General features: G+C 36.9%; 1 protein-coding gene across 3 annotated transcripts in view; it reads left to right on the forward strand.

Annotated features, from left to right (window-relative positions):
* Positions 1 to 13,714, forward strand: part of LOC115214220 — a 107,090-nt gene that overhangs the window by 37,190 nt on the left and 56,186 nt on the right. The gene's annotated exons all lie outside the window — the stretch shown is intronic.

Here is a 13,714-nt window from a genome sequence, read left to right on the forward strand (position 1 = left end):
TGTAAACAAACGTGCCAAAAAATTTTGAAATATTGAATATACAAGATAGATTACCTTCACTAATGAGGTCAGAAGAATAGCCAAACATGTTCGAATTTTTCTCTCGTACTTGCTGGGGAAATGACAATTGCAATATCATAGAAAAATGCTTCTTGCATTAAATGCTAACTTACTTGCACTACACTGTATTCTACATTATAAAAATACTCAGTAAATTTAACCCGTTGACATTATTTTGCTTACAATGGTTAATTGTATATAGATAGTTGTGTAGTAATAAACTAAGTGATATATATATATATATATATATATATATATGCATATATATCCTTTATATATATATATATATATATTATATATATCCTTTATTATATATATCCTATATATATATATATATATATATATATATATTATATATATATATATATATATATATATATATATATATATATATATATATATATATATATCCTTTCAAAATGTGACCTCGTGTGTACCGTTGGCGATTTTTTTCCTCTGTCTTCCCTTCTCTGGATCTTTCCTTCTCCTATGTTTCCGACGAAGAGCTCCGCTCGAAACGTTAAAACCCTCCTTCTTTCCTGAGCGTCCAATAATACTATATTTGTTCCACGTCCTCGCGTTGTTGTGTTTTTTTGTGCTTTTGTTTGGATTAACTTTATATATATATATATATATATATATATATATATATATATATATATAAGACGGGCCTTTTCAATTTAGTCTACACAATCTACATACAAGGCTTATATATATATATATATTATATATAATATATAACATATATATATACACACAAACACTTAGAGAAAGAGAGAGAGATTGATTGATTGAGTGAGTGAGAAGTGTATTTACAGACATGTACAAAGAAAGAAAAATCTGAATAGAAATATCGCTAAATGAATGGCGTAAAAGCAACTACCACTTGAATATATCTTACATCACATCCCAGGTATGTCTAGATAGTAGAGCAGACATAAAAAAAACCTTAGAACAAATTCAATAAAGCTTTGCCTTTGGAATTCAGAGAATCTCAGCTATTTTATACAACTGAGCTTTTTTACATTGTTCAAATGTGATTTTTAAACCATGAGACATATGTATTGTCCTCACAAGACGCTGTGTCTTCTCGAACAGACATATTTATTGTATATACTGTTGTATAGAAACACAACGCTTGCAGATGTATCATGTTTGGAAATAAGTGGGTGTTTGCATTATATAGTTCATGTTATACATACAGTCAATTGTCTGCTTTAAATACGTCTAATACCAGCAATACAAAACGACGAGCTAACAGCTATAACTTTATATAGTTGCTCTACCCACTAAAAATAACAGTCAAATCCCATTTTAATGTCATCATAGCTGAAAAATGAATAAAAGTTGGAATAGACACGGCTGGAGTATCATTTCAACATAGGTTTGCTTGATCTGGGTTGTCCCTGTCCCCTACTATCGCTTGACAATCGATGTTGGTGTGTTTACGTGTCTGTAACTTAGCGGTTCGGCAAAACAGACTCGATAGAATAAGTAGTAGGTAGTATATATATATATAGTGAAGGCACATGGCTCAGTGGTTAGAGCGTCGAGCTTACGATCGTGAGGTTGTGAGCTCGAATCCCGGACCGGGCTGCATGTTGTGTTCTTTAGCAAGGCACTTTATTTCACGTTGCTCCAGTTCACTCAGCTGTAGAAATGAGTTGCGACGTCACTGGTTCCAGCTGTATCGACCTCTGTCTTCCCTTGGATAACACTGGTGGCGTGTGGAGAGGGGAGGCTGGTATGCATGGGCGACTGCTGGTTTCCATAAACAACCTTGCCGGACTTGTATCTAGGAGGGTAACTTTCTAGGTGCAATCCCATGGTCATTCATGACCGAAGGGGGTCTTTACCCATATATATATATACATATATGATGTATATGTAGATGTGTATGTGTGTTTGTGTGTGTGTATTATACAAACATACACACACACACACACACACACACACACACACACACACAACACACACACAACACACACACACACACACACACATATATATATATATATTATATTATATATATAGATATATATATATATATAATATAGAATACATTGTTTCCTGTTTCTGAAGAAGAGCTTTGCTCGAAACGTAAACCCCTTTCTTTCCTTCCCCGAGTGTCTACTAAAACTTTACATGTGTCACGTCCATGCGTTGTTGTTTTTTGTGTTTGTTCCTAATTTTTGGGGGGAGGTGGGGATTTACATATATATGCAAATATATACATACATACTTACATACTTACGTAGTACATACATACATGTATGTGTGGTGTGTGTATATATATATATATATATATATATATATATATACATACTCTACTTCATACACATAAATGCTTCTTTGCCGAATCAAAAAGGAAAGAGGGGATGGTCATGCTTAGACTGCCTTTGACCAACTGTCTGCTCAATCAAAGCAACTGTATTCAACAAAGAAAACATAACCTTATGAACCCATTAGTTTGTTGCTTTTACATGAATAGCTACCCCATTATCGCCCCACATTTCTTCAACGCTCCTTTGGAAATATCCACCAAAGGGGGCAATACCGCCCACTTTGAAAATCATTGAATTACAAGAACAATCTACCCGACTGTCTTCAATACAGTCTTCCAGTCTCTGTCCATCCAGTTTCATTCATAAAGAATGAATCAAGCCGAACCTGAAGAAAACAGCATTTGGTCACGAAGCCAGACGATCAAACTGAACTAGGGACTTATAAGTTGCAAAGCAAACATTGTAACCATTCGACCATACTGCGCATCTATATATAAAACTGAGAATGTGTGTGTGTGTGTGTGTCTGTCTGTCTGTCTGTGTGTCTGTCTGTCTGTCTGTTTCCCTAAAACTTGAGAACTATACAACCAATTTCATTCAAATTTTACACATGCCTTACTTAGGGTCCGGGGAGTGTCATCGGCAAAAAATTTTAACTTTTTGCCTAGGGCGAGCCCACAGCAAGATCATATCTTCTCCACTACGATTCCCTAAAACTTGAGAACTACACAACCAATTTCATTCAAATTTTACACATGCCATACTTAGGGTCCATATAGTTTCATGGGCAAAAAAAAAAGTTCAACCGCTTGCTTAGGGTGAGCCCATAGCAATATCATATCTTCTCCACTATTTCAGTATTACGTGTTAAACGTGAAACAAAAACATCTCTCTATTTTATGTCAGATACCGCTTGCTTAGGGTGAGCCCATAGCAATATCATATCTTCTCCACTATTTCAGTATTACGTGTTAAACGTGAAACAAAAACATCTCTCTCTTTTATGTCAGATACTTTCACTTTAACAATAAAAATTAGAGATAATAATAACAGTTGAATTATATGTAGTAAGTATTAATTAAAATCAAACAAAAGTATGATATAATAATTAAATCGTAACATTGCATCAATGACTTGAACTTGAATCAGTGGTTTCACATGAATGGGAATAAATAAAAAATGAAATTTAAGTGCAGAAATGGAATAGTCCAGATGGAGGTGTGCACGGCTTTTACATTAGATTATTTGCTAATTAGCTAGCATTAAGTATCTATATGAAGTTTGGCTGTACGAAAGATGCTTCTACTGAGTACCGCTGTTGGTTTATTTCTGATCCATAAAGGCCTATAGCTTCAACAGAATACTGCTTTTTTATTTACCGTAAGGTTTGTTGTTATTATTATTTCTGTTTAACTATTGTTATCACGTTTGTTGGTTCCTCGTAAGGGAAGCGTTGTTGTGTTGCATTTGTTAAATAATTGTAAACCGTAACCCTCCCCTTTTGAGAGAAGGAGCTTTGGTTATTGTTTAAAAATTGAATTGTGTCTCTGTTTGGGAAATTGACAATATTTTCACCGTTTACACGGAAGCATTTTTGGTAGAATGCCTTCGATAGAAGAAAGTCCAATAATGAATTTCGCTGCAGCCGTCGGCGGGCGGCGAACTCATTAAAATTAAAATGGAAGAAATACAAACCTATTTCGGATTGATCCCCGACAAAGATGGTGAATCTAGGATAACACCACCAAACGAAATAAAAAATAAAATTAAAGAAAAGACTATTGCCTATAAAGTATACAATGTAGAGAAAAAAACGATTTGAACACCTGAAGGAAAGCACCATCGAAAAGTGTCTTGGTGCGACTATGAAAGATATCAAGTATCTAACCAGAGGCGGTAAATTCGCCACAATAGAAGCAAAGTTCGAGTCAACGGAGCGTGCAAGGAAGTACTCGACTCGAACCTTGCAAAGTGGAAATATCTTGTTTTTACCTTTATATCTGGGACATAGGACGTCCCGGATAAAAGTTTAAAATGCCCCCCCCCGAAGTAGAGGTAGCTGGATTGTAGCCAAACTTCTATAAAAGAGGGAGGACAAGATACAATGATCGAAATTACAAGAGACGGGCTAACAATTCCAGTCTCTGTTATATATTGTGAGTATTGTTATCACTAGCGATATCAAGATAAACTTGTATTTTGTATTTTATGTGTAGATGTATATATATAGATGTACATGTAATATGTACACATATATATATACACATATATACATGCACTAGCACTATGACCGGCAACGACGGGTCTTTAATGCTTAGTATATATATATATATATATATATATATAGGTTACCAGTAAATTCCACGCGGTAAATTCCACCATGGTAAATTTCATCACAGGTGAAATATTATTATTATATTATTATTATTATTATTATTATTATTATTATTTTATTATTATCATTATTATTGTTGTTGTTGTTTTATTGGTTACGATATTATGGAACTAAAAAAAGAATGTATAAAATATATCAATGCCAATGAATACAAAAAAAATACGTTGAAGATTAGTCTGACGAGGAAGACATCCTTTCTGAGTTTTTCATCTATTTTTAGATTACATACACTGGGATTGTAAGGGGGCGCGGTCCTCGTGGGGGAAGAGAAACCCCACATTTTCCTATACAACACTAAAATGTACGTGATCGCGTCTTAAAGGACTTGCCAAGACCAAATAGTTCTTTAGAAGCCATCGGGTGGTCACTTCGGAGGGTTCTCTTATGAGTTAATGGTTTAATACATTTCGAAGTAGCTATCTATTCGTCAGTATCAGATATTCAAAGGAGGTAAGTCTGAATTAACAGATTAGGTTTCATTTATAGAAAGCAAATAAACAATTTGGAGTGATAGCTTGCTTTCCAACCACACTGGTTCAGTCCCGGTGTCAGGTATTCTGTTAGTTGTCGAAAAGTACGTCAGGTATTAACCTCTTGTATGTAGAAGACGCACTTCATCTACACGCAGTGAAGGCGTGTGGATATAACATTATTTTCATGTCTAAAACAGACTTCAGCAAAAAATGTGGAAATGCGTAATGGTATTTCATGCAAATGACAAGAATATTTTTTATTCAGTATATTTTAGTTGACGATGCATCCTTTATATACGAAATAAACGAATTTACTCCTTTATTTTTAAGTCTTTCTCTGAACATAGCAATGGACGTTCTACATGTTGTTAGCGACTTAACTATTGACTAAGTTCTTCAAAGTCTAATATACTTCCAGAGAGAAAACGATCACACCTAGACGTGAGTAAGTATTAGAGATTGCATAATTTTTAATGAAACAAACGATTTTTAAAAAATTATCGATACTATAAGTGTTTAAGCTGCGGATACATATTCGATAGTAACGTGATGTGGAGTCATCCCCAATATTAGTATGTATTCATGTATTGCCATTTTCTTTTAGCGAATTATCCGTCTACATCCGATAGCTTTTGTTTGTAGATAGTCTTATGATTAGAAGAAGCGCATAAGTTTGAGACAGCAGATATGAAGGATTTAGCAATTACATAAGTTGACTCGTACTGGAAGGTTTTCTTCGATTGATATTGGTTGTGATAATATAGAAATCTCTTCTTATGAAATATGATAGTTAGGGCTTACGAATTAATGTTTACTGGGTAGCTTTAGGAAAATCTTGACGGCAATGGTATCTACATTTATACTATAATGTGTATTATATCATGTAATATTCCTTGTGCTATTTTTGACGTTTATGAATATTAGTGATGTTCTCTATATAATATCGAGTTATGCTGTTCCTATTAAAATTACCTAATGTTTCTAGAATAATTAGGATGATGGAGTGAATTTACATAATTATATAGGAATATCTACTTACGCCTACTGCAAAGGAAATGCTTACTTGTAACTATGCATAGACATATACATAGGGAAATAATTATGTACCTTTGTACCTGCAAAGAACAGCCTTCTTTAATATGTTGAGGAATAACAGCTTCTATGGAACAGCCATTCATATTCCTCCAATGAATAATCCATCAGGTTTGTAACTTGCGGAACAAAGTATTTTGAGAAGTAATCCTAAAACAAATGACATCTTTATGTACAATACACTACTCGTATATCAATGTATTCCAAATATTTTCCTTGAGATATTGACAGGCTGCTTTTTGAATTCAGTATTAAAACTAATTGAAATCTATTTAAATTCGTATAGAACATGCATACTGTTTTTTGGATGGAAAAAATATGAATTTTTGTCGACGAGGTCAGAACCATAGTAGAGGAGTACTTTTCGTCACAGAGAAGTGAATTTTGGAAGAGAGGCATTGGAGAACATTGCAGAAAATGAAGGAAATTATAACGGACACTGGTTATAATGGACATAGGTTCGTGTGTTACAGAGCTAGCTAGAGGCGATGGCCCCTGGGAGCTAATCAACGGCAGCATTCATCCTATTTTCCGGGACTACCATGTTAACTTGGTGATAATTATTAATATCCAGTACCATTGCCGTAGTCTCCTTTAGAGAGATTTCGAAATATTAATATTTCTATTGAAGGACATTATATTTTTGATTAAAAAGGAACTTTAACACATATAAATTAAGAGAACTTTTCGTCGGTGTGACTGAAATCAAGGTATGCCCTCTGGGTACTAAAAATTGTATGGCACTAAAATTCCGCTTGAAAATATGACTTTCTGACTCCCTTTCTAAAGCAGCTAGAAATAGCTTCCCCTTGATTCACTGTTACGTATGTTAAACCTATCTCTTTTCGACAGAATACTCACCCTTATGGACCCCTCGCTCGATATGATGTTCCAGTAGCTGGGATAATCTAGAAACAGCTGTAAATGTCTATCTAAATCTTCTATTATGGACCTATATTATACAGCCTTGTCAAGTCTTGTTAGTCTGTTTGCCTTTACATTTCTAGTTTAATCTGTGTGTGTGTGTGTGTATATATAATATATATATATATATATATATATATATACATATATATATATATATATATATATATATATATATATATATATATATTATATAAATATATATATATATATATATATATATATAAGTGAGGTTGTGTGCTGTCTTCTGTCCTCCTACGATTTAGATTCCTAACTACTCCCACATTTTGCGGTGCAGTTTAACCAAAAGCGGGTATCTTATAGTCGTGATTCATATCGAGCCATTCTGGGTATTAGCGCGCGTCTACGATGAGTCTACGATAAAAAAAAAAATTACCATCATTTTTTTCCATTTTTAATGCATTTTTTTTGCTATTATATAAGGGAAGTAACTCCCTAAAAATGCTTATATAGTTATTTCCCTTACAAACCCGAGCAACGCCGGGCGATACTGCTAGTATATATATATATATATAATATATATTTATATATAATATAATATTATATATATATATATATAACTTTAGTTTCAGTCCGAGGACTGCAGCCATGTATGTATGTGTATATGCGTATCTCTCTCTCTCACTCTCACTCTCTCTCTCTCTCTCTCGTTCTCTTTCTGTCTATCTATCTATTTGTCTATCCATATTAATATATATGAAACAGTAACACAAATAAAGTAGCGAGTTATGCTATGAAAAGACAAAACGACCAGGACAGTAATAAGTAGCAATAAGAGTGTGAATAATTAAAAACCCAAATTAAATGCATAATACATGGGTCATTGATGTCTTTCTCTTCTTTTTCCTCGTCCACTTTCTCTCTCTTCTCCCCTCCCTTTCTTTCCCTGTCTCCTCTACTTTCACTTTTGATACCACCTTTCTATTCCTAGGTCACTTGGGAAACTATTGGTGATCCGCAAAATTAATAAGGAAAAACAAATTATTCTTCTAACACCCTAGCTGCAAACAAATTATGAGAATATTGGGTGAAATAAATAACTTGACAACTTATTGAGAATATTTACCTTTCTGTCTGATGAACAAATGAATTTTATATCGTTAGTCTTTAATGTTTTTTAAAAGAGCAAACAATCAAGAGTTTTGTTTCATCAATAAATCTTATGATATTTCCCGCCTTGGCAATCTCTTTCTGTCTCTATCTTTAATCCGTTTTCTAGTATATTGTATTCTCTCTCTCTCTTACGCTTTTTGTCATGCTCTCTTTTTTGGTGTCTATCACGCTGTATCTATCTATCTATCTATCTATCTATCTATCTATCTATCTATCTATCTATCTATCTATCTATCTATCTATCTATCTATCTATCTATCTATCTCCGTTAAAAGGAGGGCTGGGCATGCCGTGGTTAATGATGCGCAGACACGCGCTGAGACTGCGACATCTCCGGCTCTATGTAGACGACGGTGAACAGGTGTGGTCGCCGTTTGTGAGGCACGCATTCCCGCAACTCGTCTCCATGACCGAACTACAGTCGTGGATCAAAAAGAGGCCGAAGAAGGGCGAATGGCACCGCGAGTGTCGCGTTGCTCTCAAGCAACTCTGCCGTCCCGGTCGACCTTGAGTGACTTCAACACAACCAAAGCATTCTATAGGGGATTAGTGGAGGGGGAGTACGACGACGAGCTCGGGGCAAACTGGGCGTCGACGAGGAATACCTGACCCGCCTGTTTCAAACGACTTTCGGCCCGGGACCTATGGACAACTTCCAGAGATCCCTGGCCTGGCGGTGCTACCGAGAAGCGCTACCCGTTCGGGATAAGCTCTATAGGCATGGCTCGAGAAACACGGGGCCGACCTGCCCGAGATGCGGGCAGAGCGACGAAACCGCTCTGCACGCAATCGTGCAGTGTCCAGCAATTTCCCACCTGTGGGCTTATGTCGAACGACTGCTGTCACGTGTGGGACGTGTCGGTTTATCAGCCGAGTCTATCGTTAATATCGTCACGCCTCCTTCCTTCAAACGGGAAGGAAGAGCTATTTTTATCATACTTGTGGCTATGGCGAAAGAATGTATCTGGTGGACGCGTCTGAAAGGATTAGAGACAAACACTTTCCTCTCTGGTCAATCTCTCATCAACTTCTTCAAGTATCACTTGAAGAAAAAAGTGAGAGTAGAGAGGCAAGTTTTGTCTAGTGAATGTTTTAAAAAAAAGATGGGTGAATGTAGCAAGGATGGCACGTATGAATGACGAAGCCACCTTGACTATGATTCTATGAACCGTAAAATTAATACAGAGAGTTGCTTATTTGCAAAAAAAAAAAGAAATATAACATGTGACTTCATTGACCGAGGTTACCGTGGTCTTTTCCGTAGGCTTTTCTTTCCACGGGTAAACCTCACCTGTCCTCCCCTTTACACTTCATATTGACATTTCTGTGATAACGATCCCTATTGATCAATTTTTTTTCCTCTCCCCCTTTTTTTTTAACCCCCCCTTTTTTGTCCTCTTTCTCTCCTTTTACGATCCCTTTTGATCGACCCCCCCCTTTTCTATTTTTTTAAAAAATTTTATTTGTTATTTTTTTTTTTTTTTTTAAACCTTCAAAAGAAAAGCTCTACCTTGTAATTTGTTCTATCTGTGTGCAGCCCTGTGTGGCTAATAAAGAAACATATCTATCTATCTATCTATCTATCTATCTATCTGTATGTCTGTCTGTCTGTCTGCCTGTTTGTATGTCTGTCTATCTATCTACCTATCTATCAGTCTGTCTGTCTGTCTGTCTGTCTGTCTGTTTTTCTATCTACCTGTCTGCCCGTCTCTCTCTATCTATCTATCTATATATATATTTACATATCTATATCTATCTATCTATCTATCTATCTATCTATCTATCTATCTATCTATCTATCTATCTATTATTAATTATCTATCTATCAATTTACCTATTGTCTATTTATCTATCAATCTATATGTCTACCTGTCTACTTGTTTATCTGACTTCCTGTCTTTCTGCCAGTCAAAGTTTCTGTTTGTATCTCATATCAAATCTTATATGATACGTATATAATTCCCTCTCCGTTTCCCTATATTTTATTTCGTCTCTCTCATCAATATTTCATTGTACATCATTTTGTCTCATTAGAGTAAATACGATTTTGTAAAATTGTTCAGAACCATATATATTCATTGTCTCCAATGAAAAATGACGGTTTGGGACTTTACATTCTGAAAATGAACTCTTTTTAGAATACAATACTTGGTCAGTTGGTCTGGTAGCAGAGGGATGATGGTGATCTTAGTGAAATATCAGGTCACGTGAACCTAGCACAAATACAAATTTGTTATGCCTTACACACACACACACACACACGCCCGCGCGCGCGCACACACACACACACACGCCCGCGCGCGCACACACACACACACGACACACACACACACAGACACACACACACACACACACACACACACACACACACACTCACAAACGCACACACACACACACACATGCACGCACACAGACACGCACACAAACACACACACAAGCGCGTACACACACAAGCGCGCACACATACAAACACACACACACACTCTCTCTCTCTCTTCCTCACACACACAAATACGTTCTTGTATATTAAATACTAAATACATCTACAGGTATACAAATATACGCAAATACAAGCATAAAAACATACACTCTAATTTGCCATATCCTGAACGCCTTACTTCCCTGGGCATGGACACATTGAAACTCCGACGTGTGGCAGCTGACTTGGCAGACACCCATAAAATTATCAACCAACGTACAAACAATAACTCTGAGCACCTTTTCAAACTCCACCCATCTAACACCCGTGGACATATTTACAAAGTAAGAAAACAGCACAGCTCCCATGACTTCAGGAAACATTTTTTCACGCTGAGAGTTGCTGAAGCATGGAACAAACTGCCGACATCAGTTGTTAGTTGTCGGAGCACTGCATCCTTCAAAACTTCCATGCTTCCTGAGATTCGCCAACACAACACTCGATTTTCTCCCCTCCATACACACACAAGCATGTATCTGACTCAAACATTGTTCGCTTTCCAGACATTTCTACATTACTGCATGTACTTTATATGCACTTTCTGACAAGTTGTGGTGCACCTGAGCACTGTATACAATAATTTCATTATTATTATTATATTTATACAGAGTTAGGGAAGCGGCAGGTCATGTTAGGTATACGAAGCCTGATCAATAGGTATCCGCAATGCTGTTATAGTAACAAAGCTAAAGCACTCAGAGTGAAGCCGCTTGCCAAAGATTGGGCCTTGAACGCTGCTGTGCACTTGCACTAAGTTTTACCGTTGTAGCTAACTTCCGCTTAGAAGGAAGGTGTGTAGCGGGTGATCATGGCATTGACCATGAGATAGAAAGTTGTCCTAGCGATACCTGCTCAGAGGCCTACTCAAAGTTGTAGGAAGTCTATGGGGAGGAGTGTATGAGCCGCACACAAGTGTACGAGAACTTCAGATGTTTCCAAGAGGGCGGAAAAAATATTGATGAACGTTCTGGGGGACCTGCAACCAGCAGAACCGAGAAAAACATCACAAACGTGCATGCAGCTGTGAGGGTAAATCATCGAATCATTATCCGTGAGTTATCAAAGGAAGTGCAGATTAATTGCGGTTCACTTCAGTCCATTATCACTGAAGATTTGAGTCGAGACGTATGTCTGACAAGTGAGTGACAAAACTGCTTGCAGCTGACCAAAAGGACACTCGGGCTTTATTTTGCACAAGATCTTCTTGATTGTCTTGAGAACGATGAAAAGAGTTTGAAAACTTTGCGTAGGTCTTTGAGCAGGTATCGCCAAGCTTTTGGCAAAATTTGATAGAGATTCTCTGCTCAACTTTCTCTGTAGAGGTCAATGCATAGACCACACGCTACACACCTTCACTCCAAGCATTGTTCTAAATTGGAGAAGTTTAGCAATTACAGCTCCTCCATGGTATCCAGGTTTATGGACCTCAGGTGAACGGTTGTGGTTGACAGGCACTGAGGCAGTTGGAGACTTCCCTCTACTGTTACATTTGTTGTATTTCAACAGTATTTAGACATTTCACTATTCCGCACCTCGTCCTCCTCCTCCTCCTCACTGTAAGTTCTTATTTCCGTACAGAATTTAATTTGGTAGAACAGGCTTTGCCATTGTTTTAGAGCATGAACAAAATTTGACATCGAGGAACTCTCGAAGCATTAAGCATTTCCCCAGTTTCAGTGCCTGGAGTCTCAGATCTTCACTCTGTAATATACTGCCCTCCTTTATAAATGGTGTAGGTAAAGCCTAGCGATTTATTTAAATATAAATGCCTATAAGAAAGAAAAACAGAGGCGGCTATATCATGAAATAGACTTAAACGTAATGCGTAGGGACACACATATACAAGCAAGAGGAGTATTGAATTTGTGAAATAACTGCGGTGCTTCCATCATCTCTGCTATCGCCGTATATGTGTGTGTGTATATATATATGTATATATATATGTATATGTATATAGCATAATTAAATCTCAGAATGAGATTGAAACAGTAATCGCTCGATAATGTAAAGTATAGAAGCCATCTTTTCATGGCTAACCACATAGAAGAGGTTGTTACTGTAGCTTTATAGCCCCAAGAGATCGTCGTCTCTAGCTGGCTTTAGACACCATATCAATGCCCTTGAAGTATTTGCAAAGGGAGGCCATCCCTTCCTCGCAAGCCTGAGTGATACGCTCGGACTAGTTTCGGGATATTTGTCCCTTGTCAACGGGCGGTAACCACCAGGATGCGACGAAAGTGAAGGCTTCCTTGCAAATATATGAGAGTTTTTCTAGTGGCGTTTGCCACTGATTTCGAAAAACTGACAGTAAGCATAATTAAATCTCAGAATGAGATTGAAACAGTAATCGCTCGATAATGTAAAGTATAGAAGCCATCTTATCATGGCTAACCACATAGGGGAGGGGGTGTTACTGTAGCTTTATAGCCCCAAGAGATCGTCGTCTCTAGCCATGATAAGATGGCTTCTATACTTTACATTATCGAGCAATTACTGTTTCAATCTCATTCTGAGATTTAATTATGCTTACTGTCAGTTTCTCGAAATCAGTGGCAAACGCCACTAGAAAAACTCTTATATATTTGCAAGGAAGCCTTCACTTTCGTCGTATCCTGGTGGTTACCGCCCGTTGACAAGGGACAAATATCCCGAAACTAGTCCGAGCGTATCACTCAGGCTTGCGAGGAAGGGATGGCCTCCCTTTGCAAATACTTCAAGGGCACTGATATGGTGTCTAAAGCCAGCTAGAGACGACGAACTCGAAACTACACAGTTGTGAAGCGAACTTCTCAGCCACATTATCTTGTGAATTTGAATCTAACCAGTGTTAAATTTTTACTTTTATTCTTTTCGTTTCAGTAAACTATCTGTA

This window comes from Octopus sinensis, linkage group LG7, assembly GCF_006345805.1.
Source record: "Octopus sinensis linkage group LG7, ASM634580v1, whole genome shotgun sequence".
NCBI lineage: Eukaryota > Metazoa > Mollusca > Cephalopoda > Octopoda > Octopodidae > Octopus > Octopus sinensis.